The sequence below is a fragment of the Astatotilapia calliptera genome, chromosome 6 (assembly GCF_964374335.1).
Source record: "Astatotilapia calliptera chromosome 6, fAstCal68.1, whole genome shotgun sequence".
Lineage (NCBI taxonomy): Eukaryota > Metazoa > Chordata > Actinopteri > Cichliformes > Cichlidae > Astatotilapia > Astatotilapia calliptera.
Genome location: NC_137427.1, coordinates 10,131,321 through 10,154,891, shown reverse-complemented (window position 1 = coordinate 10,154,891; position 23,571 = coordinate 10,131,321). Strand labels below are relative to the sequence as shown.

General features: G+C 39.7%; 1 pseudogene across 1 annotated transcript in view; it reads right to left on the bottom strand.

Annotated features, from left to right (window-relative positions):
• Positions 1-4,693: 4,693 nt before the first annotated feature.
• The window catches only part of LOC113023794 (scavenger receptor cysteine-rich domain-containing protein DMBT1-like), a 41,000-nt pseudogene continuing 22,122 nt past the window's right edge, over positions 4,694-23,571 (bottom strand). Inside the window, exons 17-27 of the transcript XR_013909369.1 lie at positions 22,921-23,250; positions 20,757-21,071; positions 19,597-19,911; positions 18,960-19,301; positions 10,820-11,134; positions 10,458-10,666; positions 9,831-9,979; positions 5,383-5,625; positions 5,135-5,294; positions 4,961-5,036; positions 4,694-4,873 (exon numbers count right to left, since the gene is read on the bottom strand). The product of XR_013909369.1 is annotated as a scavenger receptor cysteine-rich domain-containing protein DMBT1-like (transcript). The remainder of the gene's footprint in view (positions 4,874-4,960; positions 5,037-5,134; positions 5,295-5,382; positions 5,626-9,830; positions 9,980-10,457; positions 10,667-10,819; positions 11,135-18,959; positions 19,302-19,596; positions 19,912-20,756; positions 21,072-22,920; positions 23,251-23,571) is intronic.

The window sequence follows — 23,571 nt, the reverse complement described above, 5'->3', positions numbered from 1 at the left end:
ATTCACTTTTACCAACAATAGAAAAATTTGGACTGTGAAGCATATTTAGGGGCACGTGCGTATAATACGACCAGCCCAACTAGCCTCTTTTATCTCGACTAAAAGCCTGAAAACAATTACAATTGTAATTACAATCATAATTACAATGAAAACCCTCACAGCCTTAATCAACCCGCCTGATCTCCAGCCTTTCTTTTATTTAGAATAAATTAAAACTAGTCCAAATACATGCACACCATCAGGATGACTGACTACTTGCAGAAATCCCATACAGGCACAGGATAAACAGTGAGATGCCACTGTTTACTGTGGCATCTTTAAATTCATCAGATTTCTTGTAAACTTTGCTGCAGGCTGAAGGCAGCTAACCTCAGTAACTCCTAGCATGAAAAGCTAGAGTCCTTCATGTTTGTAATTAAAGCTTTAATTAAGTTAGTTTAAGCTTTAGTTAATATTTTTGTGTGTGTATGTAAACTAAAACTGTAAAATTAAAGCTGTTTTTGATAACATGGAAAAGAACAAACAGGGCTGTGGGAGAAAAAAAAAAAAAAAAAAAAAAGGTTTTCAATCACGTGCCCAAAGTTGCGACATTGGATGCCGCTAAGACTGGTCTCTATGAAGTTAGATATTTGATGTCACAAAACTTTGGTTCAGTGATTCCAAATCTGAGGTCCTTTTGTTCATTTCCACAAACCTGACCTGTAGCTTGGAAAACAATCATGGAAACCGGTTCTCCTACATTGAGGACTCTGCTACCAATCTGGATGTGATGTTTGACTCAGAGCTTTGTTTAGACAGTCATGCCTTCTCCAACTAAGAGATATTACCAAAGTTAAAACTGTTTTAATCCCAAGCAGACCCTGAAAGTCATCCATACTTTCAACTCATCACATTTGGGCTTGTAAGTCACTCTGTGTGAGTCTCAGCCAAAAATCTCCAAATTCAAAGAGACAGAGTCACATCGCTCCCATCCACGTGACACCAAACTCACTGTCTGTAATTGTAGATTTGATTTTATATTTTCCCCAGTTACCTTTATAGTGTCTGTGGGCTAAATTAAGTTCACTGACCGGAAAGGTGCTCTAGCCTGTGAGCTTCAGGTCAAGCAGCGTAAAACAAGCTTTGCATGAAGGCGACACATAGAAACACATTTATGCATTTTTGGAGTCACCAACTGAATCCATGCAAATTCCGGTGGCAATGTAATGCATGCAATTTGCGCTGCTGTGACTTTACCACACAGCTTCCTTGTGATGTTGTTGTAAAGGCTCTGAACCTTCCTCCAAAACAGATGTGTTAGCAAGATAGCTCGACATGTATAAAATGCATTCCTTGAGCAGAGGAGCGATGCACCGCTTGACAATTTTAAACTACAACTAATTTTATTTACTTTTTTTTTTTTTTTTTTTTTAAATCAAATATCAGGAATGTACTTTAAGGTAACACTACATTATTTGATACCATCTACTTCAACTGTGTGTGACCCATATATGCATTAACCCCCTAAAAATGTCCATTATAAATGCCCCCCAAAATGCAGGGTTTTAACTGGGTCATAATGGATATTTTTCAGAATCAGAATCAAATTCTGATTCTGAAAAATGTCCATTATGACCCAGTTAAAACCCTGCATTTTTTTTCCGCCCTAGTTTAATTAAATATACAGTTTTATACCCCCACCAAATGAAACCTCCATGAAGGAGCAAGCAAGCCTACCTCAGAACAGGGAGCAGGACTTGGGGGGTCTGAAGGGATTATCACTGGAGGGGACGCCCATCAGGAGAGGATCCTTGGAGGCGTTTTGCATACAGAAGTTTTTCAGATCTGCGGCAGCCTGGGACACCTGCAGAGCCAGACACACGAGTGAGTGTGTGTGTGTATTGGGTGGGGGATCATGAAAACAAAAACAGAGTATTTGTGATTCCTGCTACAACCCTTTGTACCTCCCACTCTCTCATTTACATGACTAACTGGCTCATTTTTTTTGCATAACATTTGCAAGGAACAGTTCCATACACGAACGGGTGTGTCTGCTGTGTATCTCTGACAGATTATGCTCACAGTCTCCTTAAAATAATCAACCCAGGGAGGTTTAACTTTCAGAAATTCCATAAACGGGTCACTTCTCCTGACACTTTAGAGCGACTTTCTAAAACAAACTAATAAGCAGAAGAAACTTGTTCGCTTGTAGCTGCGATTTAAACTACCAGAAAGCAATCTGTGAGTCTTAAGTGTAACTTAGTGTGGACAACTTTGTTGAATCTACGGACACAGCGTCACTTCTACGGTCGGTCTCCGCCATTCAGCAGCAAGAACAGCTCAATCTTCCGTGTTTGTGTGTGAGTGTAGCAGGGGTTCGTTCGTACCTTGATCCTCCGGATACTGGCCTCGAACCGGAGCTGCTTCACGGCTCTCTGGGCGATAACTAAGTTGTTGTTGGCATTGTTGTTAGACATGGCGACGGCTATCGGTAAAGACACGTTGAAGGCTGTTTCTTATAAACTGCCACCACCGAGCGAGAGGCAATTTATCCCTAACGGCTCCAAACTAAACCCGAGAGGGGAAACATCGTCCACTGGTCAGTGCCCCGCCCCCGCTGCGCCAATGAGGTACTGGATTGGACTCTAGACCCGTCAATCAAAAAGTAAACTCGGAGACACGCCCCTGAAAACATTAACCATTATTATTAGTTTCCTAGAGAGCAGATCTCGAGGGTATCCTGTGACCTTCAGCCACAACATTTATCACATCACTTAACGTCCACCACTGTGATAGCCATATCTACAATAAAATACGTGAAAATAAAATAAGTGAGGGTAAATGACTCACTGAACACAAATCTAGTGTTTTGTTGGAGACATCCAGTGTAGCAACAGCAGGGCGTAATTCAGGGATTTTTACTTTGGTGCCTACACAATAGCATGAAAGACGGACATAACTTCCAGATCTGAAAAGCCAAGCCAAGGTGAAAGTGTGCTAACCTTTGCCTTCTTTTTAATACCACCAGGGGGCGACTCATGTGGTTTCAGAAAGACTTGTATAGAAAACATGGGAAAATGGTCCAGGGCTCACTTAATCTGTGACCTCAGTAAACACTTTCCCAATGAGTTTATGAGCTTAATTGATACTTTCCAGTCATACTGAACTTAAAATTAAGTCTGTTTGAATTGCAAATGATGGTCACTCAAAAAGTCTGACAGGATTATACAAGATCGGCTCCCTGGGTGTGTATTTTCACAGTACTCACCCACACATCACTCATCATATCCACTTTCAAATCACTAAGTTGGAAGTGGCAAAAATGCTCACCTCGAGTGTTTGCAATAGGACCATACTATAGGATGGTCCTGTTGTGTAGGATAGGATAGAATAGGATCATACTAACAACTGGGTGACATCAAACTGGCTAGTAAGACTAGTTCAGCACTGTTAAAACAGTAAGCACAGTTCTAGTGTTAGTACTGTATCGGTATGAAGGTGATATCTCATGAACATTGTCACTGCATGAAAACTTGGTCTAGCTATTATCTGATAACTGTTTTGCATTGTAATCGAGGGCTAAAAATTGAGCCAACACGGAAATACCAAAAATTGTAGTTCCTGGAGTAACTTCAGGATGGCTTGAAAAACAAATCAGTCCCCACAGACTTCCACGGTAAAAATGGCCAAACAAAAAGTATGTTTAGAGCCCTGTGTAAAAATGGTGTTGGGCTTTATTTTGGGTGTAGTGGGTGAGTCTTTTATAACTTATCTGTCTGGATTTTGCTAAGATTTGCTTTGACTTCAAAATTAACCGGAAAAACCAACATAACTTTAATTATGCAAGAGGATCCTTGCCTACAGGCTGTCAATCACTGCCTGTAGTTTAGAACCCATTGACATCACCAAATGCTTCAGGCTTTCTTCGGTAAATGTAAACCATGGTCTACTAGGTTTCAGATCAGGTGACTGACGTGTCTATTGAAGAATATCCTATTTCGTTGCCTTGAGAAATTCTTGCAGTATTTTGCTTAATCTGAGCAGAAAGTACAGTGGTGTACACGTCACCAGGAGTCACATAATCACTAAACACTAGTAACTTGTTTCTATTCTTAACCATACATGCTAAGGCCATGACATTACCTGGTGATGTGGTATACTCTGGATCATACTCCTCCTTTATTTGACTACTCGTGAACTCTTTGTTATCTTGCTCATAGGTATATATGTTTTTAAGTCAAGATGTTAATGAGGTACTTTTGTAAAAATCTCTTGAATTCAAGCTGGAATCTGCACTTCACTCACATCTAGAAAATTCACTCTTGTAGTGTACAGAGGATCACTGAAACAGTCATTGACCAAAACCTTACGGACCTGAATTTCATCATGTAGTACAAATGACAGCCTCATGGTGACGCCAGAGGAAAAGTTATCAGTTAACCAAAGTCATTCAAATCCTCCATTGAGACACATACTACATTTAATGACAGATTATCAAGCAGTTGTTTTTCATCATATTTTTCACCTTTTATGCTGTGAAACTTTATAACTGGTTTGGTTATTAGACCCAGAGAGGAGCCCAGTGTTTTTTTGAAACAGATGGTCTTAGTCCCAGTAATAAAGAAAAATAGTTGTGAACATAGTAATAATAATAGTTCAATAATTCAAACAATTTTTTATACAAATAAGAAAACAAAAACAAATACAAAAGAAAGTACATGCATCTTGATTTTTATTATTGATTAAATTGTACAATATCACAGCATTAATATTTATTATTTAAATATGAATATTTAATGAATTTGAAAAAAGGATTTAAAAAAATGAATATGCCCTCATAGAATGTCCTTGCGATATACTTGGATATTATGAGTTCATGCAGGTGACTTATTCCCTAATAGAAAAAGAAGAAATGGTGGTTATTGATTTGAGACCGATCATTAAACATTAGTATTGAATCTAAATTTGTATTCATACTCACAAGTGATCGGTCCAATGGTGATGGGATTCATAGAAGCTGAGTTGGAAACAGAGCGGCGTGTCCTACTTGTGCATGACTACAAGGAGAGAGGCGATGAGAATAAAGATATAGGATTAAAACCAGAGAAACCATTTTGGATTATGGAGTACTGCTAAAGTGAAATGTGGAACTCACTGCTACACAGCTGGAGGTCCCCTTTTTGCACAGGCTGAGGCTGCAGTGAAGATATATGTCTCTGTATTGACCCTGGAGCAGGAAGAGCAGAGCAGAGAAACGAGCTCGGAGGGACGAGCCGCTTTCAACTATTGACACCTTTAGGCGGTTAGTGGGACACCTGTGAGACAGGAGGGAGGAGATCAGCAGGGTCCACACAATTCACTGTATCTCACAAAGCATTGGTGAGGTTGGAGAGATGCACATACTTGTTCTGGATGAGAGGATATTGTGTGGGATCATCAGGGTTTGGTGAGTGAGTGGCGTAGCAGTCCTCCAGAACAGCTGCCAAAACTGGGTCTGTGTCCTCCACAGAGACGCCCACGTACAGAGGTGAACCCACTGGGAGGAAGACTTGGCCTGGTGGATAAGACTCAGTGTAGTCGGAGTTGAGGAATAGAGACATGAAGGCTCGAGCTTTCGGACTTGAGCCTGAAATGCCTCCAGACAACCTGAAAAAAAGGAAAGAAAATTATATAATGCAATGATCTCTCAGACACTACTTGCTGCTATTCTGTCTTTTTCCTGGTTTGTGTAAGTGGAGGCCTTCAGTTTGTTTGCTTTGTTTTCACTTTATGTCTTTATGCCCACTGTGCTCCGGAGTGGACATCTCTAAATCAGAAGTCTGATGGTTCAATCCCCAGCTCTTCCAGACCATATGTTGGAGATGTGTGTATGTGAGCATGTGCCGATAAAAAGTGCTTCAAGTGCATAGACTCAAGTACTTGAACAAATTAATTTGGCTTGTAGTGTAAAAGTGCTTTGTGTGCTTAGTAATAGTGAAAAAGAATTGTTTAAATAACAGACCATACAGCTGATCTAAATTTTACAATAGAAGTTTATTCAAGTAAATGTGTTCTTGTTGTGTTAACTGACAAATCTCCCTTCTCTGACTGGAAAGTAAGCTTTGTTTATTTATTGTTTTATTAGCTTGTTGAGAATTATGAACTCTGAAAAGTTCTAGATATTTATGTTTTTCTTTAATGAAATCCTCTAATTCAAGTTGGCAGTAATGATCCCCGGTTATGTCAATCATAAGTCATTAAAATAAATTAATTGAATCGGTGAGTAACTTTGCCAAAACAGTGTCGGGCTCTAGTTTTCTCCCAATCAGACCAGGAGTGACATGTTTAGCCGCATATTCTCCTTAAATTGCTGTCTGTCTGAGTGGTGTCCAAAAAACCGATGTGGGCTTTACAAATAATTGGGAAACTTTTTGGTCTTGTTAGGAGAGATGTAATCCATCCCACTTTAGATGGAGCAGCTCTCATTTCTAGAAATCTGGCCAAATGTATTACCGGTAAACACCCCAAAATGTCACTATCTAGAGTTGAGACCAGAAGTTGCAGTCTTCCCACATAGCAAACAGGTCTGGCCGGGATCCAGCATCAGGTGTTATGGCAGGGAGTATGTTAACAAGATGTGGGCCAGGTCTGGCAATGATGCACTCTTTATGTTCCTATTTTACTATTTTCGTTAGAAGACCCAAATTCCATGTTGCAATACTATACTGCTATGGTAGCCAACGTTTTAAATGGAGGTTTGACAGGTTTGTGAGTTTACACTTTATCCAAAACCTAGTAACAGTTTACTCATCTTTGCCAGTGCGTGGCTGTAGCTCAGGCGGTAGAGCAGGTCACCTATTGATCGGAAGGTTAGTAATTCGATCCCTGGCTTCTCCAGTCTGCATGTCAAGAGTGTGAATGTGTATGAATGTAGTTAGAAAGCACTCAATTAAGAGGAAGTGTGTGGTTGGGTGAATGTGGCATGTTGTATAGAGCACTTTGAGTAATCTGGGAGAGTTGAAAAATGCTATATAATAATCAGTCCATTCGCTGTCTGAACAGAGTTTTGTCATGTTACTTTTGCACTATTATGCATGTTGTTATTACATGGCTTAATTAAGGTACACATTTGGCTGACATCTGGGGCCAAAGCTGAAACTGTTCTAGGCCAGCAGTGTGTCTGCAACTGGCCCGTGGCTGCACACAACTTACATATAGCCCACATACCGCAAAGAATGACAGCCCTTTGGTGGCCCAGACCAGGTTTGTCAGAGGTAATCCACACATGGGCCAGCAAAGGGCCGTCATTCTTTGCAGTATGTGGGCCATGTGTAAGCACATTGTGTGGGCTAGATCCGAACCATACCCATTTTGCTATGCAGCTTCTCTCCTCCCATTATCTTCCCCAAACCCCAGACATAAAAAACACAAAGAAGAGAAACAAGTGAAATGTGGAATATTAAACATTGAGTCTCTCTAATTTTAGCATATAATTTCATAATTGATCAACAAATCGATTTACTCTGCCTTACAGAAACCTGGTTGCAGCAGGATGATTATGTTAGCTTAAATGCATCAACTCCCCGAGTCATACTAACTATCAGAAACCTCAAAGCACAGGCCGAGGGGGCGGTGTGGCAGCAATTTTTCACACCAGCCTATTAATTAACCAAAGACCAAGACAGACCTTTAATTCATTTGAAAGCCTGATGCTTAACCTTGTCCACCCCAGCTGTAAAACTCAGAAACCAGTCTTACTTGTTATCATCTATTGTCCACCTGGGCCTCACACAGAGTTTTTATCTGATTTAGTTCTCAGCTCAGATAAAACCATTATTGTGAGTGATTTTAACATCCATTTAGATGCTAAAAATGACAGCCTCAACACAGCATTTAATCTGTTATTAGACTCAATTGACTTCTCTCAAAAAATGAAAAAGAACCCACCCACCACTTTAATCACACTCTAGATCTTGTTTTAACATATGGCATAGAAACTGAACATTTATCAGTGTATCCTGAAAACCCTCTCCTGTCTGATCATTTCCTGATAACATTTACATTTACAATAATTGATTACACAGCATCAGGGATTAGATGTCTCTCTTGTCTGAAAGTGCTGTAACTGAATTTAAGAATATAATCCACCCACTGTTATCATCTTCAACGCCCTGTGCCAACACAGAGCAGAGCGGCTACCTGAATGCTATGTCAACAGAGGTCGATTATCTTGTTAATAATTTTACCTCCTCACTACGTACGACTCTGGATACTGTAGCTCCTGTAAAAAACAGAGTTTCTAGCCTAAAGCAGATGAGTCGTAGCCAGGCTGACAAAAAGTCAGAGCACTGTTGAGCCAACCATGCCTTTAACTACTAATGATTTCATTAACTTCTTCACAAATAAAATTATAACCATTAGAGAAAAGATTGCTCATAATCATCTCACAGATGTAACGTTATGTACAGCTACTTTCAGTACCATTGATATTTTTTTAGTCTTTTCCTCCAACGTGTCTTGTAGACCCCATTCCTGCAAGACTGCTCAAAGAAGTCCTGCCATTAATAGAATAAGGAATGGCTTATTTGAAGAGTTTCAGCCAGGTTTTAGAGATCATCACAGCACAGAAACAGCTTTAGTGAAGGTTACAAATGATCTTCTTATGGCTTCTGACAGTGGACTCATCTCTGTGCTTGTCCTGCTAGACCTCAGTGCAGCGTTTGATACTGTCAACCATACTATTCTATTAGAGTGATTAGAACATGCTGTAGGTATTACAGGTACTGCGCTGCAGTGGTTTGTATCATATCTATCTAATAGACTCCAGTTTTTTCATGTAAATGGAGTCTTCCTCACACAATGAGGTTAATTATGGAGTTCCACAAGGTTCAGTGCTAGGACCAATTCTGTTTACATTATACATGCTTCCCTTAGGCAGTATGAGCAGAAGGCATTGCATACATTTTCACTGCTATGCAGATAACACACAAATTAGTTCAACTGCAGGAATGTCTTAAAGACATAAATCCCAGATGACCTCCAATTTTCTGCTTCTAAATTCAGGTAAAACTGAGGTTATTGTACTCAGCCCTGAAAATCTGAGAAATATAGTATATAACCAGATTGTTATTCTGGATGGCATTACCTTAGCCTCCAATAACACTGTGAGGAACCTTGGAGTGATTTTTCACCAGGACATATTCTTCAGTGCACATATTAAAAAAATACGTAGGATTGTTTTCTTCTATTTCAAAATCCTGCTCCTCACATACAAGGTCTTAAATAATGAGGCCCCATCATATCTTAATGACCTTATCGAGAAGACTAACTTCTTATTTACAGGCATTCAAATTAAAGACTAAAAAGTCCAGGGTTTCAAGAGTTCTTGTACCTTTGTTTAAACACAATTTAAAAAATTGCATTACTAAAATCCTATCAACAATTAAAATGTTCTGACCCAAAGAGGTCAGTATTGTAGTGAAGCAATATCAATAAAAATTTTATTCACATTGACAGTTGAAAAAGAAAAGGCACAGCTGCTTGAGAAAGTTAGTGTGGGACTAAAAAAATTCTAATAGATAAACAGATAAATTCTGCAATGCGTAATTACAAAGCATATCTTTAAACTATAACTAGGCAGCCATGTTTTAACTGGAGTGGTCATGTCAAATTGCAAACAGCTTACAGCAATGCATGTTTACTCTACCATGAACGTTTAAAAGAAACACACAATGTAATCAAGATCTTACCACAGTTTGGTAACAGAATAATTGAAAAAGTGGGGTGATAACTACACAATTATGCACATAAAAGCCTTGCATTGTAGAGCTACATATACTAAGTGATGCTGCAGTTAAATTAGAAGAACTTACTTGTGTGGCACGATAGCTACATTCAGACTGGTATCTGTGTCCAGGGGATAAGCACAGGAGAAGGGAAGACTCAAAGGAAGAATGAAAGACAAATTATCCAGTGGGTAGATGAATAAAGTGTTGGAGTAGATGACATGTGTGCTGTTGATCTGAAAGACAAATGATGACATTTTCAGTCAGTTCATAAATCATGTCACCTAGAGAAAGTCTAATCACCAGAGACATGTCCACACGGTTTGAGACTGTGAATTCTTAGTCTCTGACTGCTGTTGCTCACTTTTTTCTCCTTGGATAAAAAAAAACAAACAAACATTTTCTGGCCAACAACACAGTCTTAAGTACAGCAATCATGAACAGATTCAAAAAGGCATAGCAGTTCACTGACTTGATGCACTATGTTTGTACACAGAACAGATTGTGTATGAGGTCTACATAAAAGAGTTGATCTGAAGACAAAATGGAAGAGCATGTGCTACAGCTGACACAATTATGAGATCATCGGGTAAATATCACTCTGCAATGATCAGAACCTACTCGGCTTAAAGATAATCACTATTTGTTCCAAATTATGACAGCAGTGTGTTTTGTTGGGCTAGTTAAACGACAGAAAGAAACAAAAGTCTTCACCTCCAGGAGATTCCCACAGGCACCTTCCCGAGCCTCCACTTCATACCAAATAATATCATCATGGACTCTGACCCAGGAACAGTTGCTGGAAGCCAGGTTGCCCGAGAATGAGTTCAAACCGGAGGATGACATGTTGCCCATATGCAGACCTACTTGGATTTCACCATGGCCACAAATTAATTGTGAAGGCTGGAGTGGAGGCTGCCGGACTAAAGAAAAAGACATGAGGTCACTAATAAAAAATAAAAGTAGATGAAACAGAAAATACCAAATGAAGCCAAGATGAGTACCTGCACAAACCATCATCATAGTATAACATTGTAAGTGTATTATTTCAACAATATTTGAGAACTTTAACTTACTTTCACATATAGCATTGGCATCATGACGGTGAAGACAATCGTGGATTCCAAGTCCGTTGTGTCTGCAGTCAGTTATTGATGATTCATTTCCAAAACAACCTACATCATCCAACCAGATGAGTCCCCTGCCCTCTCCATAATATGCGTGTGGTGGTGATCCGAGGACCCTGCCACAGCCCAGCTGTCTGCACACCACGTTGGCATCATTCCGGTCCCAGGAATCATGACACACTGTGCCCCAATGTCCATCAATGAAGACCTCCACTCTGCCAGAGCAGCGGTTCTCACCGTTGACCAGCCTCACTGATACAGCAGCTAATGGAAAACCAAGAGAAGGAACACTGTCTATGGGAGTACTTCAGAAAGGTGAAAGGTGGACTTATTAGAACAATATGAAAACAACATAATCAGCTTCGTCCTCTGTCTTGCAATGGTTGACAGGTGACAACTTTTTATTTAGAAGTTATTTATAATTTGTTGCTAATGTCGAGGAGGGAAATTATTTTACTGCTATTGGTAAATAATTGTCATTGCATTAATAATATAATTTGCAGCATGGATATTGCATTCAGGGGTAGAACAGTGTGTGTCTTTCAGAAAGGCTAAAAGTCACAGGCTGACAGGAAACAGGCTTGCAGAGAGTTTGCACAAGCAGGAAGTTATTTTAAGCAACAGTATGATCATTGCTTTAACAATGTAACAGATAGCTTTAAGAAGGCTTTAAGATGCTTATGCACACAGTTATTATGTTTAGTAGAGGTTCTTGATTAAAACATTTATTTAGTAGAAGACATACACATAGTCTCAGTGAGCTTCTGGTCTGGTAAAAGGTCAGAAGTGCAACAGGTGAATTGAGAAAGAGCATGTGAGGTCGTGACACACACACACTCAGTTAGAGAATCATTTATAGGTGAAAGTTTAATCATGTTTTGCTGATGTTGCAACAAGAGTTTGTCGCAGAACTGCTGCGAGCATCCGGCAGTGACAGGAAGCACCTGTTGTGAAGATAGGAGACAATTGTTCTTTTAAACTGTGTCAAAAGTCGTTGTGGTTTTGATTTGATCTATGTATAAAATGTGTCTGTGACGTATGAAGGGGCGTCAGTAAACAAACCCTGATGCTATAAAATATCTGTTCATGCTTTGATTGAGTCAAGGACTACTGGCTGTCTGCGTACAGAGTGTCCTCCCACGCGTGTATTCATTAAAATCATCGTTTGACTTCACCCGGCCGGATCGGTGTGGTTATTCTTCGATCACCTCTTGTACCCTTCCTCAATATTGAATCTTAACATTTGGGGGCTTCGTCCGGTTATTGGGGAAGGAGAGTTGGAGGTTTGGACGGAGAAATCCGGGGTCTTGGGTGGTCTGACGGGCAGACGTGAATTCCAGTGGTCTAAGTGAGTGGGCATAAGACGGCTTATCCAAAAGGTAAGGCACTACCTGTTGAATTATTTCCAAAGTGTGCCAAATTGGACATGATAAAATTTAAGTCTACTCACTGAAGTTACTGGTGGATGTCTGTTTTGATTTTGATGAAAATCTCATGAGTTGATGCAGTTAGAGTTCTGCTAAGAAGAAATGAAAGTAGTTAAGAGTCTGATAAGAAAAGTTTAAATAATGGGTTGAAGTCCCAAAGAAATTGAGTTAGAGTCTCAAGTAGTTGGTAGGGAATTGGTTATTGTGTTGGTTAGAGTCCAAATTTGGTCATAAGAGTGGACCTGAGCGGTCAAATTGGCCACTAGGTTGCACCTGCCTCAGTTATACACTTGTTTCGGGTGTTGATTGTTGTTTAAAAGTATTATAAATTATTCTAGAACGGCAGTTCGAGTCTGCTAGGAAGCGCAGTTCTCGGAGGTAATGCTCCCTCCTGGCCGAGGACGCTTGGCCCTGACCTATCGGCGAATAGGGTTAGTACGGTTGGCAACCGGGGAGAACTTGGGAACCTCCAAAATAGCTAGGAGTTAGTATCCTTACCGTTTGCAACGGTATCTGCGCTTTTTTGGACAGGAGAAGTTGGACTTCGGGCGTGTAACTTTAACTTAACACTTCGAGGTAAGCCTTGGCTGTGAAATGCCAAAAATAGAGCTTCAGGTAAAGTTTGGGTTGGTTGACGCTTTTAAATTGAGTTAGGGATTTTAGAAATGAGGCCAGAAACAGTTAAAGTCTTGATACTGGTTAATTGGTCGCAAAAAACTCGGGGAGTTTATCCGCTGGGCGGTTATTTTAAATTTGTCGAAATTGGTTAGGCGCTAAAGCTGACAGATCTGACAGTAGTTGTAAATATAAGACGTTGTTGTAATATAGAATAATAAAATTTGGTGTGAGAGATCTCTGTGTGTCGAGTCAGTAATGCACTGACTGCCTGCTGCTATTTTTGGAGGTGTGTGTGTGAGTGAAAATGCAAATGAGTAAGCAGTGAACTGTTTAAGCCACAGTTGGTTTTACAAATACTGCTGCAAACATTGTTGAGTGTGTGTTTGAAATGCCATTTATGTTTATTAGAGGACTATAAATAAAGTTTTGAGTTGCCGTAGTGGATGTAGAGTAATTGACGGAGTTTGGATGTAGATATATAAATATATTGAGTGCACTGTATATACTTAAGACTAACACATCACTTTCAGTAGTAACTGTTCTCCAGCATTAGTTGCTGGTGGGTTTTATTTTTTCAATTTCTTGTGTGTGCGGTGAGAATTAATGGAGGTTTCAATTTTTTGTTTGTTTGTTTTTTACTTGCTTTTTTGATTATGACAAGCATGTCTAAAATACTCTTAGGAAATTGTGTTTTGAGTTATATTCTTCAACTCTAGTCACAGTTTAAGTGTGAATGCGGTGACTAGAAGGTTTTGAATGATGAATGAAGGTGTGAGAGGTATTTCTTGGGTGATGTAAAGTAGGACGTTTTAAAGTTTGAAAGTGTTTTTAATTTGAGAGAGACATGAGTGATGTTATAAGAGTTTAGTTTATTTAAAAGGTGTGTGTGAGAGGATTATGAAATCATTGTGTGAATGATGCTACATTTTAGGTCAAAAGTTAGTAGAATTACAGAGGGTTTGTAGATTGTAAATACAAAATAAGTTTGATTAGCCTGGAGACACAGCAAAGCAGCTTGAGCTGCTCTGAGCAGCTGCGGGCGGTGTGTGTGTAACAGGAAATGGTGTGGGTGACAGGAAGTTTGCATGCCCATATAAGGTGATGTGTGAACAGGGGAAGTCTGAGAGAGAAGTGTGTGTGTAGGCAAAATGCAGAGTGTGTGCATGAAATAAGGGAGTATTGTTTTTTACATCAAGGTTTAGTAGAACTAAAGTAGAACGTCACAAACAAACAAAAGAAAATAAAATGAAGAGAGAAAATAATGTGGTTCCCTGACCGGGAGAGAAAATAACTGACAATTACATTAATGAATAGAAAACACACATACACAAAGTGCCATATGTGAAATTATTCTAGGAAGGAGTCAGAATTGAGATAGCTTATTATAGAGATAGTTTAACATAAGATGCAATGAAGGAAGCAGCTTACATTCCTTTAATTCCCAGAGCCAGTGTGTTCCCTCCCCTGCCCACTTGGGCCCCGTATCAGGCGAGTATGGAAGGCTGGATAGCCCATGACGGGTAAGATCCCACCTCGAAACCCTGGGACAACCTAAGGCAGGCACAGTCACGAATACTCTCGGACCTGACGGGTAAGACCGCTGGGCTAGGGTGGAGGTGGAAAGTGGCAAGTGGAGCCCTACCTTCTGGCTGAGGACAAGGAATGCTGCTATTTAAGGTAGGAAATCAGAATTTGGGTTAGTAAAGTTGGGGAGGAGAAAATTGACTGTTTAAAGGCAAAATTATGAAGGAGTCTGACACACTGTAAAAGCACCATATGCAAATTCACACACACAAACAGGAAATGCATTAAACTTATAAAGACAAGACAAGCTCATGGAGTTTAATGCATAGACACTGATTAAACCTGGCTAAGAACACAAACATAGGCAATGAAGAACAGCTTGCTATTTTGTATGAATGATACAAGGGTGTGAATGCTTAATAAAATACATTTGAGTTTGTAATTGAGGAATAGAATAAGCCATATGACAAAGGGAGTTATGAAAACAAAAAAAGGGATTAAAGTAGTTTTAAAAAAAAGAGTGACTTAGGAGTGCTCTCGTACTGAGTGATCAACACTAGTGATCACTGTTGGAAGAAATAAAATGATTTTATGAGTTGGGAATGTTTAAACATATGTTTCTGTTGTTACAGCTTCTTGAGAGATGATTCAGTATGCAAATTAGCTGGAGTGTGTGGTGACGAAAGAACTTCCTGAGTGTGTGTGTGACTGTGACTTTCAGGAAGAGGAAGCATAGCAGAGACGAGAAGTGCAGATTGGGGTAGGAAATTTATAGTTTAGTGATTATATGATGTCGTAAGGGGGTGATTTTTGTGTGCAAATTGAGTGGTTTTAATGAGACTTTTGGTGTATTGAGGAGGTGAAATTATGTGGTGGCAAGATTTGTGTGTTTAAGGTTGTTGTGGTGATGGGTTGATTCTGTCAGGTAGGTTGTTGTTGTTATTTTTGTTTTTAATAGAGGGAGTTTTAGGAAACATGGACATGTCTAAAATTGGGCCCATTATTTTGTAACAGTGCACTTAAAGACAACCTGTCAGGTGATTTTGTTTTGTTTTTATGAGCTAACAATCAGCTCTATTTTTCATTTCTGTTTTAAGCAGGCCTGCAACAGTGAATAACGGCGCTGAAAACTCTTGGGAGGAGCAAATATAAGGGGGCTTCCCAGATTACAATTGGCTGAGGAGAAAGCTACCTGTGGGGACTGATCAAGGTCGTAAGTCCCTGTAAAAAGGATTTTATGCGAGTCAATCCAGTCCAAAAGCATAAAGAAATATTTTCCTATGGAAAATAAAAAATGACGGAGCTCATTTTGCTGAGGGTGGAGTATCTGATCCTGCGGGAAGCTCCACTATCAGCAAATACATGGTGTGACTGGATGTGAGTGAATGTGTGACTGCATGTGAGTGAATGTGTGACTGAATGTGAGTGAGGATGAATTAATGTGGACAAACAATTTGTTTTTACCAGAGAAAATTTCTGTTTTGTTTTGTTGACTAGGGTTAGATTATGGGATTATAGTATATTGTTGGGAGAAGGCCAAATGCTAAAGGGGAAATATTTTTGATGTGACTCAGTCACCATTAATTGAAGAAACACATGACTGATAACTGTTCTGTTTTAAGTTTATTTTTATGACACAGATTGGATCATGAGTGGGGAAACTGAGCATTTTTAAGTTTTGTATAGTATCTTGACACATGAAATGTATCAAGATAAAGGGGGGTTTAGGGTTTAATAATTTAATTGTTTAATAATTTAGGATCATTTTAGGACCTTTTGGGTTTTTGATCATTTGGATATGGTAAAACTGAAACTGTTATTTTTAAGTTAAGGTTAAAGGATTAAAAGTGAACTTGTCACGGTTTGCGAGGCAAGCCGTGTGGAGTTGTAGAAAAGGACCCAAAAGGCGGCAGCTCTGGTGCAGGTGAATATTTATTTACAACGGTGGGCACAAAACAGCACTGGTGGAAAAACAAGAAACCGGAAACCTAAACTGGGTAAGCTAATAAAACAAACCAGAAACGAGGATGCAGGGAGGTCCGGGGAAATACACCCAGAGAACATAGGGAGATTACACACAGGTGGGAAACACAGGTGACACTGATAAACATAACGAGACAGGGCAGGAGTGAACACAACATTACGCATACTGACGAGAGACTGTCAAAGTAAAACAGGAAGTACACAGAGGTTCAGACAGGAGGAGAGAAAGCACGGGGAGAACACAGACATAACAGGCTGGGGGGAAACATGGAATAAACACAAAGAGAGACGAGAGCTCATAAATACACAGAGGGGCACAAGGGGGTAAGAGCCACAAAGGGAAAAAACACTTAGGGAACACCACAATAGGACACCTCAGAAAACCTGGCCTAAATAAGGAGCGAAAATACAAGGAACCAAGAATACTGGGCCAACATGGCCCAGGACCATGACAGAACTGAATCCTGTTTAGAAGATACAATGCCGGTTTTTCAAAGCTGTGAATAAATCTTAGAGGGAAAATTAGTGAGGGTTGAAGGAGTAGAACAGGTTTGATTTTTTGATTTTTAGAAGAAGTGGTTATAATGTAGGCTTACACATACAGATATTACATAGGTTTATCTTTAGGATAAAGGGGGAGCTTCTATGTAGAAATGATTTTTATACATATTGCATTTTGTGCTTTTAAAGGAGTTGTGGCTCAAATTTGTCTCTGGAGGGTCACGAGCCTTTGGCTAGCGCTATGATTAGCCAATCTACTGTGAGGATAATATGAGTTCATGAAGGATTGCACACGCTTACAGACACAGAGTTAAGAAACACACATGACAGTATTGATTCCAGGCAAAAGGCCTTAAATTCATTTAGCTTTTAACTGAACTTAAAGAAGGACCAAAGAGGAAGGAAAGCATATATTTTGGTTAAGTCTGATAAACTAGAATTAGGAGGTATTGTTACATTAAAGGGAGCAAAATGAAATAAAAAGGCTATACCGAAACAGGTGATAACATAGGAAATGTGAGGTTAAAATGAAGTTAACACATAGGAGTTGTTTCAAGGCAGCATTTACCTATGATAAAATGTATACAGGAGTAATTGCTTATATGCTTAAACTTAATTGATTAAAGTGGTTGTTTTCTTTTAGAGTAGAGGAACTTGCAGCAGCGACAATTTGTGCACAGGATGTTGATGATCAGATAAGGGAAAATAGAGCGAGCAACCGGACGTGAAAGCAGGGCTCAAAGAGTTTTAAAGGGATGAGTAACGTTGAAGAGTATACATAAATACAAGTCAATAAGTTAAGAAGATAATTAGGATCAGGCTTTTGATTAAAGAGTCTCAGATAGGATAAGTTAGGGAGATGCAAGAAAAGGTGTTTTGTTTCCTTTGCAGAAGACCACAGGAGGGGCGAGGATCCTGGAGATCTCGAGGTTCGAGACCACCAGAGAAGGGTCTGCGTGAGGACACAATGTATTGTGACCTCTGGTTTTCCAGAGGTCAAAAGGGGGAGTGTCGAGGAGGGAAATTATTTTACTGCTATTGGTAAATAATTGTCATTGCATTAATAATATAATTTGCAGCATGGATATTGCATTCAGGGGTAGAACAGTGTGTGTCTTTCAGAAAGGCTAAAAGTCACAGGCTGACAGGAAACAGGCTTGCAGAGAGTTTGCACAAGCAGGAAGTTATTTTAAGCAACAGTATGATCATTGCTTTAACAATGTAACAGATAGCTTTAAGAAGGCTTTAAGATGCTTATGCACACAGTTATTATGTTTAGTAGAGGTTCTTGATTAAAACATTTATTTAGTAGAAGACATACACATAGTCTCAGTGAGCTTCTGGTCTGGTAAAAGGTCAGAAGTGCAACAGGTGAATTGAGAAAGAGCATGTGAGGTCGTGACACACACACACTCAGTTAGAGAATCATTTATAGGTGAAAGTTTAATCATGTTTTGCTGATGTTGCAACAAGAGTTTGTCGCAGAACTGCTGCGAGCATCCGGCAGTGACAGGAAGCACCTGTTGTGAAGATAGGAGACAATTGTTCTTTTAAACTGTGTCAAAAGTCGTTGTGGTTTTGATTTGATCTATGTATAAAATGTGTCTGTGACGTATGAAGGGGCGTCAGTAAACAAACCCTGATGCTATAAAATATCTGTTCATGCTTTGATTGAGTCAAGGACTACTGGCTGTCTGCGTACAGAGTGTCCTCCCACGCGTGTATTCATTAAAATCATCGTTTGACTTCACCCGGCCGGATCGGTGTGGTTATTCTTCGATCACCTCTTGTACCCTTCCTCAATATTGAATCTTAACACTAATTAAATAGTTCTTGGGGCAGTGTCTGTGGATTCATGGAAATATTGTCATAGTAAGTTTATCTTTAATTTAAAATGTTCTCTTAATTCATGACTATGAGAAAAAATCGCTGTGTGGATAAAGTATGTAACTACAAATCATCTTAGTTAAATCTTATCTCAAAGGCAGGCAGTAATAAAGTTGGATTTTTCTTTAGCTCCACGTGTTCATATTTACCTTCACAGACGACACCAGCATCCTCAGAGTGACCACAGTCATGAGATCCAAACCCTCCATGGCGGCACTCAGAGATCTTTGATTCGGTGCCTATGCATGTGACATCGTCCAACCAGATGGGTCCGCTGCCCTGTCCAAATTGTGCATTTGTTGGTGCTGAGATGACCCTGCCACAGCCCAGCTGTTTACACACCACCTGAGCATCCACCAGGCCCCAGTTATCGTCACACACCGTCCCCCACTGTCCACTGTGGAAGATCTCCACCCTGCCAGAGCAGGAGCTGTTTCTATTAACCAGGCGAACCTCGCCCTCGACTCCAGTGCTGTTGATTCCTGGTTGGACTGAAAGAAAAGTGTCTGTGAACTCAAAAGACAAACTTGGTCTGCACTTCCATCAGCATTAATGAGTATTAGCTCTCGTTAGTACATCTCAATATTATTGTTTTCTTACTGGGAATCAAACTCAATTCAGGCTCTGAGCACAGACTCATCTTTTACTTTGCATTTGACTCCATGTGCTGCACAACAACTTTATATTTAAAAGTTGAATTAAAAACAACAAATGAGAATATTTTTCTCATCAGTTAGATGTCAGCAGTAAGAAGGGGAGCATTCCTGAAATATGAATAAAATTTACCGTCACAGATGATGCTGGCATCGTCATAATGACGACAGTTGTGGACTCCAAGCCCGTTGTGTCTGCAGTCAGTTATTGATGATTCATTTCCAAAACATGCTACATCATCCAACCAGATGGGTCCGCTGCCCTGTCCAAAAGCTGCATTTTGTAGTGCTGAATAAGCGCTTCCACAGCCCAGCTGTCTGCACACCACATTGGCATCATTCAGGTCCCAGGAATCATCACACACTGTGCCCCACTGTCCATCATTGAAGACCTCCACTCTGCCAGAGCAGCGGTTCTCACCATTGATCAGCCTCACTGACGAAGGAGCTAATAGAAAACCAAAAGAAGGAACACTGTAAATTTTATTGGAGTATTTTTCAATAGTAGTATCTGTACTTCTACTTAAGTACAGAATTTCTGTACTCTTGCTACCTCTGGTGGTGCTGTAAAAGATGACACCACTACAACATGTCAGTTCATGACATTTCTTGCTTCTTAGATATTCCAGGATCACCTGTAAGTGATATTATTGCAAAGTGGAAACTCTTAGGAACCACAGCAGCTCAGTCACAAAGAATCATTCTATGTAAAGTTACAGAGCAGTGTCTCTGTGAGGCACATAGTATGTTAAAATGTCCAACACTCAGCTGACTCAATAACTGCAGTGCTCCAGACCTCCTCTGGCATTAACAGCTGTGCAAAAACTGTGCAACAGGAGCTTCTTGGCATGGGTTTCTATGGCTGAGCAGCTCCTGTAGATCTGGGCACCTGCCCAGTATTTTTGCCTGTATAGTGGGGGCTACTAGTTATGGGGTTCTTCCCCTTTCTTACTCATTTGCTTCTCCTTTGTTGAATGTTTTCAACAAAGGTTTAAGTAATGCATGGACAAATAACCAATAAAAACTGAATTTTATTCAAAAACATAAAAACTGACCTTAATGCTAGACAAATTTTTAATTGTAAAGACATTATTAAAGACATCTGAACTATGTTTCTAAGAAATCATAACTTAAAGACAAAAGATTTAATTACTGTGGATAAAGTACTTAATGTGGATTGACAATTTTTCTACAGTTATGCAACTATAAATCCTCTCAGCACTGTTTTATCTCAAAGGCAGGATGTAACAAAGTTGGATTTCACTCTTTATAGCTCCACTTGTTCATATTTACCTTCACAGACGACACCAGCATCCTCAGAGTGGGCACAGTTATGAGATCCAAACCCTCTGTGTTGACACTCAGAGAGCTTTGATTCGTCGCCTGAGCATGCGACATCATCCAACCAGATGGGTCCGCTGCCCTGTCCAAAAGTTGCATTTTGTAGTGCTGAACGAGCGCTTCCACAGCCCAGCTGTCTGCACACCACTTTAGCATCATTCAGGTCCCAGGAATCATCACACACTGTGCCCCACTGTCCATCATTGAAGACCTCCACTCTGCCAGAGCAGTGGTTCTCACCATTGACCAGCCTCACTGATGAAGCAGCTAATAGAAAACCAAAAGAAGGAACACGGTCGAATTTTACTGAAATATTTTTCAATAGTAGTATCTGTACTTCTACTTAAGTACAGATTTTCTGTACTCTTGCTACCTCTGGTGGTGCTGTAAAAGATGACACCACTACAACATGTCAGTTCATGAAATTTCTTGCTTCTTAGATATTCCAGGATCACCTGTAAGCAGTGTTGGTGAAGTTACTTGAAAAAAGTAATCAGTAACTAATTACTGATTACTTCCCCAAAAAAGTAATCCCGTTACTTTACTGATTACTCATTTTCAAAAGTAATTAATTACTTAGTTACTTAGTTACTTAGTTACTTTTTATAATCACAATTTACAACCTGAATAGGTAATAAAGTGATAGATCTTTCAGCCCAATTCTACTTTTTCTGCATAATCCATCATACAAAATGTAATCAAATGGAAAAGTCTCTTTTTAAAACTTTTTTTATTAGTTTTAATCTTTTAACTTTATGCATCAAGCAACAATTAATTATATGCAACATTCTGTGACTTGAAGAAATTTGTTTAACATTTAAACCTATTTTCTGCACATTCCAGCACATAAAATAAAATATTTTTTGTGTTTACACTCACTCTTTCAAATAGATGCAAGTAAAACACAGCAGAACATAAATAAAGTAAAAGACTCAGCGGTCCTGTTGTTCTATTTTCACCTGTAAAGCAGGAGTAGGGCAGGCGAAGTTTTGCCCTGGTGTAGGTGTACCGCAGCGGTCAGTGGAAGAATCCGCGAGTTTCTCTGTGAATTTCCCATTACCTCGTTGCGCACTCGGAGCTTGTTTAGGGTTTTTTTCGCTGTAAAAAGAAGTTTTCTTCCCACGCACAATGGACACTAATGTTTTTGTCACTTTTTATGGAATCAAACTCAAAGTAAGGTCAGTACTTCCACGCTTTAAACGCTACATGCTCATACTCTCTCCCGCACTCGATATATTATCCATTGTTGATCTGCACACAGCTGTTGTCACGAACATCGCACTCGCTTACATCACTGTCATGAGACATTCTCCCAAAAAAAATCACGGTTTAGTAACGCAGTAACGCAGCGTTCCTACTGGAAAGTAACGGTAATCTAATTACCGTTTTTGCAATAGTAATCCCTTACTTTACTCGTTACTTGAAAAAAGTAATCAGATCTGCCCATCTCTGCCTGTAAGGGATATTATTGCAAAGTGGAAACTCTTAGGAACCACAGCACCTCAGTCACAAAGAATCATTCTATGTAAAGTTACAGAGCAGTGTCTCTGTGAGGCACATAGTATGTTAAAATGTCCAACACTCAGCTGACTCAATAACTGCAGTGCTCCAGACCTCCTCTGGCATTAACAGCTGTTCAAAAACTGTGCAACAGGAGCTTCTTGGCATGGGTTTCTATGGCTGAGCAGCTCAGGTACATGTGATATGCACCTGCTCAGTATTTTTGCCTGTATAGTGGGGGCTACTAGTTATGGGGTTCTTCCCCTTTCTTACTCACTTGCTTCTCTTTTGTTGAATGTTTTCAACAAAGGTTTTAAGTAATGCATGGACAAATAACTAATAAAAACATAATTTTATTCAAAAATATAAAAACTGACCTTAATGCTAGACAAATTTGTTTTTTGTAAAGAGATTATTAAAGACATCTGAACTATGTTTCTAAGAAATCATAACTTAAAGACAAAAGATTTAATTACTGTGGATAAAGTACTTAATGTGGATTGACAATTTTTCTACAGTTATGCAACTATAAATCCTCTCAGCACTGTTTTATCTCAAAGGCAGGATGTAACAAAGTTGGATTTCACTCTTTATAGCTCCACTTGTTCATATTTACCTTCACAGACGACACCAGCATCCTCAGAGTGGGCACAGTTATGAGATCCAAACCCTCTGTGTTGACACTCAGAGAGCTTTGATTCGTTGCCTGAGCATGCGACATCATCCAACCAGATGGGTCCGCTGCCCTGTCCAAATTGTGCGTTTGTTAGTGCTGAGAAGACCCTGCCACAGCCCAGCTGTCTACACACCACCTGAGCATCCACCAGGCCCCAGGCATCGTCACACACCGTCCCCCACTGTCCACTGTGAAAGATCTCAACCCTGCCAGAGCAGGAGCTGTTTCCATTAACCAGGCGGACCTCCCCCTCGACTGCTGTGTTGGCCTCTGTTTACAACAACAACAACAACAACAACAACAACAATAATAATAATAATAATAATAATAATAATGATAATAATAATGATGATGATGATGCACTCAGAAACCAGTGAGCCAGCTGAATCGGTTACAGATTCATCATATTTAAAGTGTAACATTACTTGCACAGTATGTATAGTACAATGCAGGTGGATCCACAAGTTTGTAGAGATAGTAGTTTCCATATCAAAGTTAAATGAGTAAAATTAACATGTTCATATTTGTGATTTGCACATCTGTCCTCACATCTGTCCTGACTTCGTTATAATTTGTCTGGAGCAAATATTT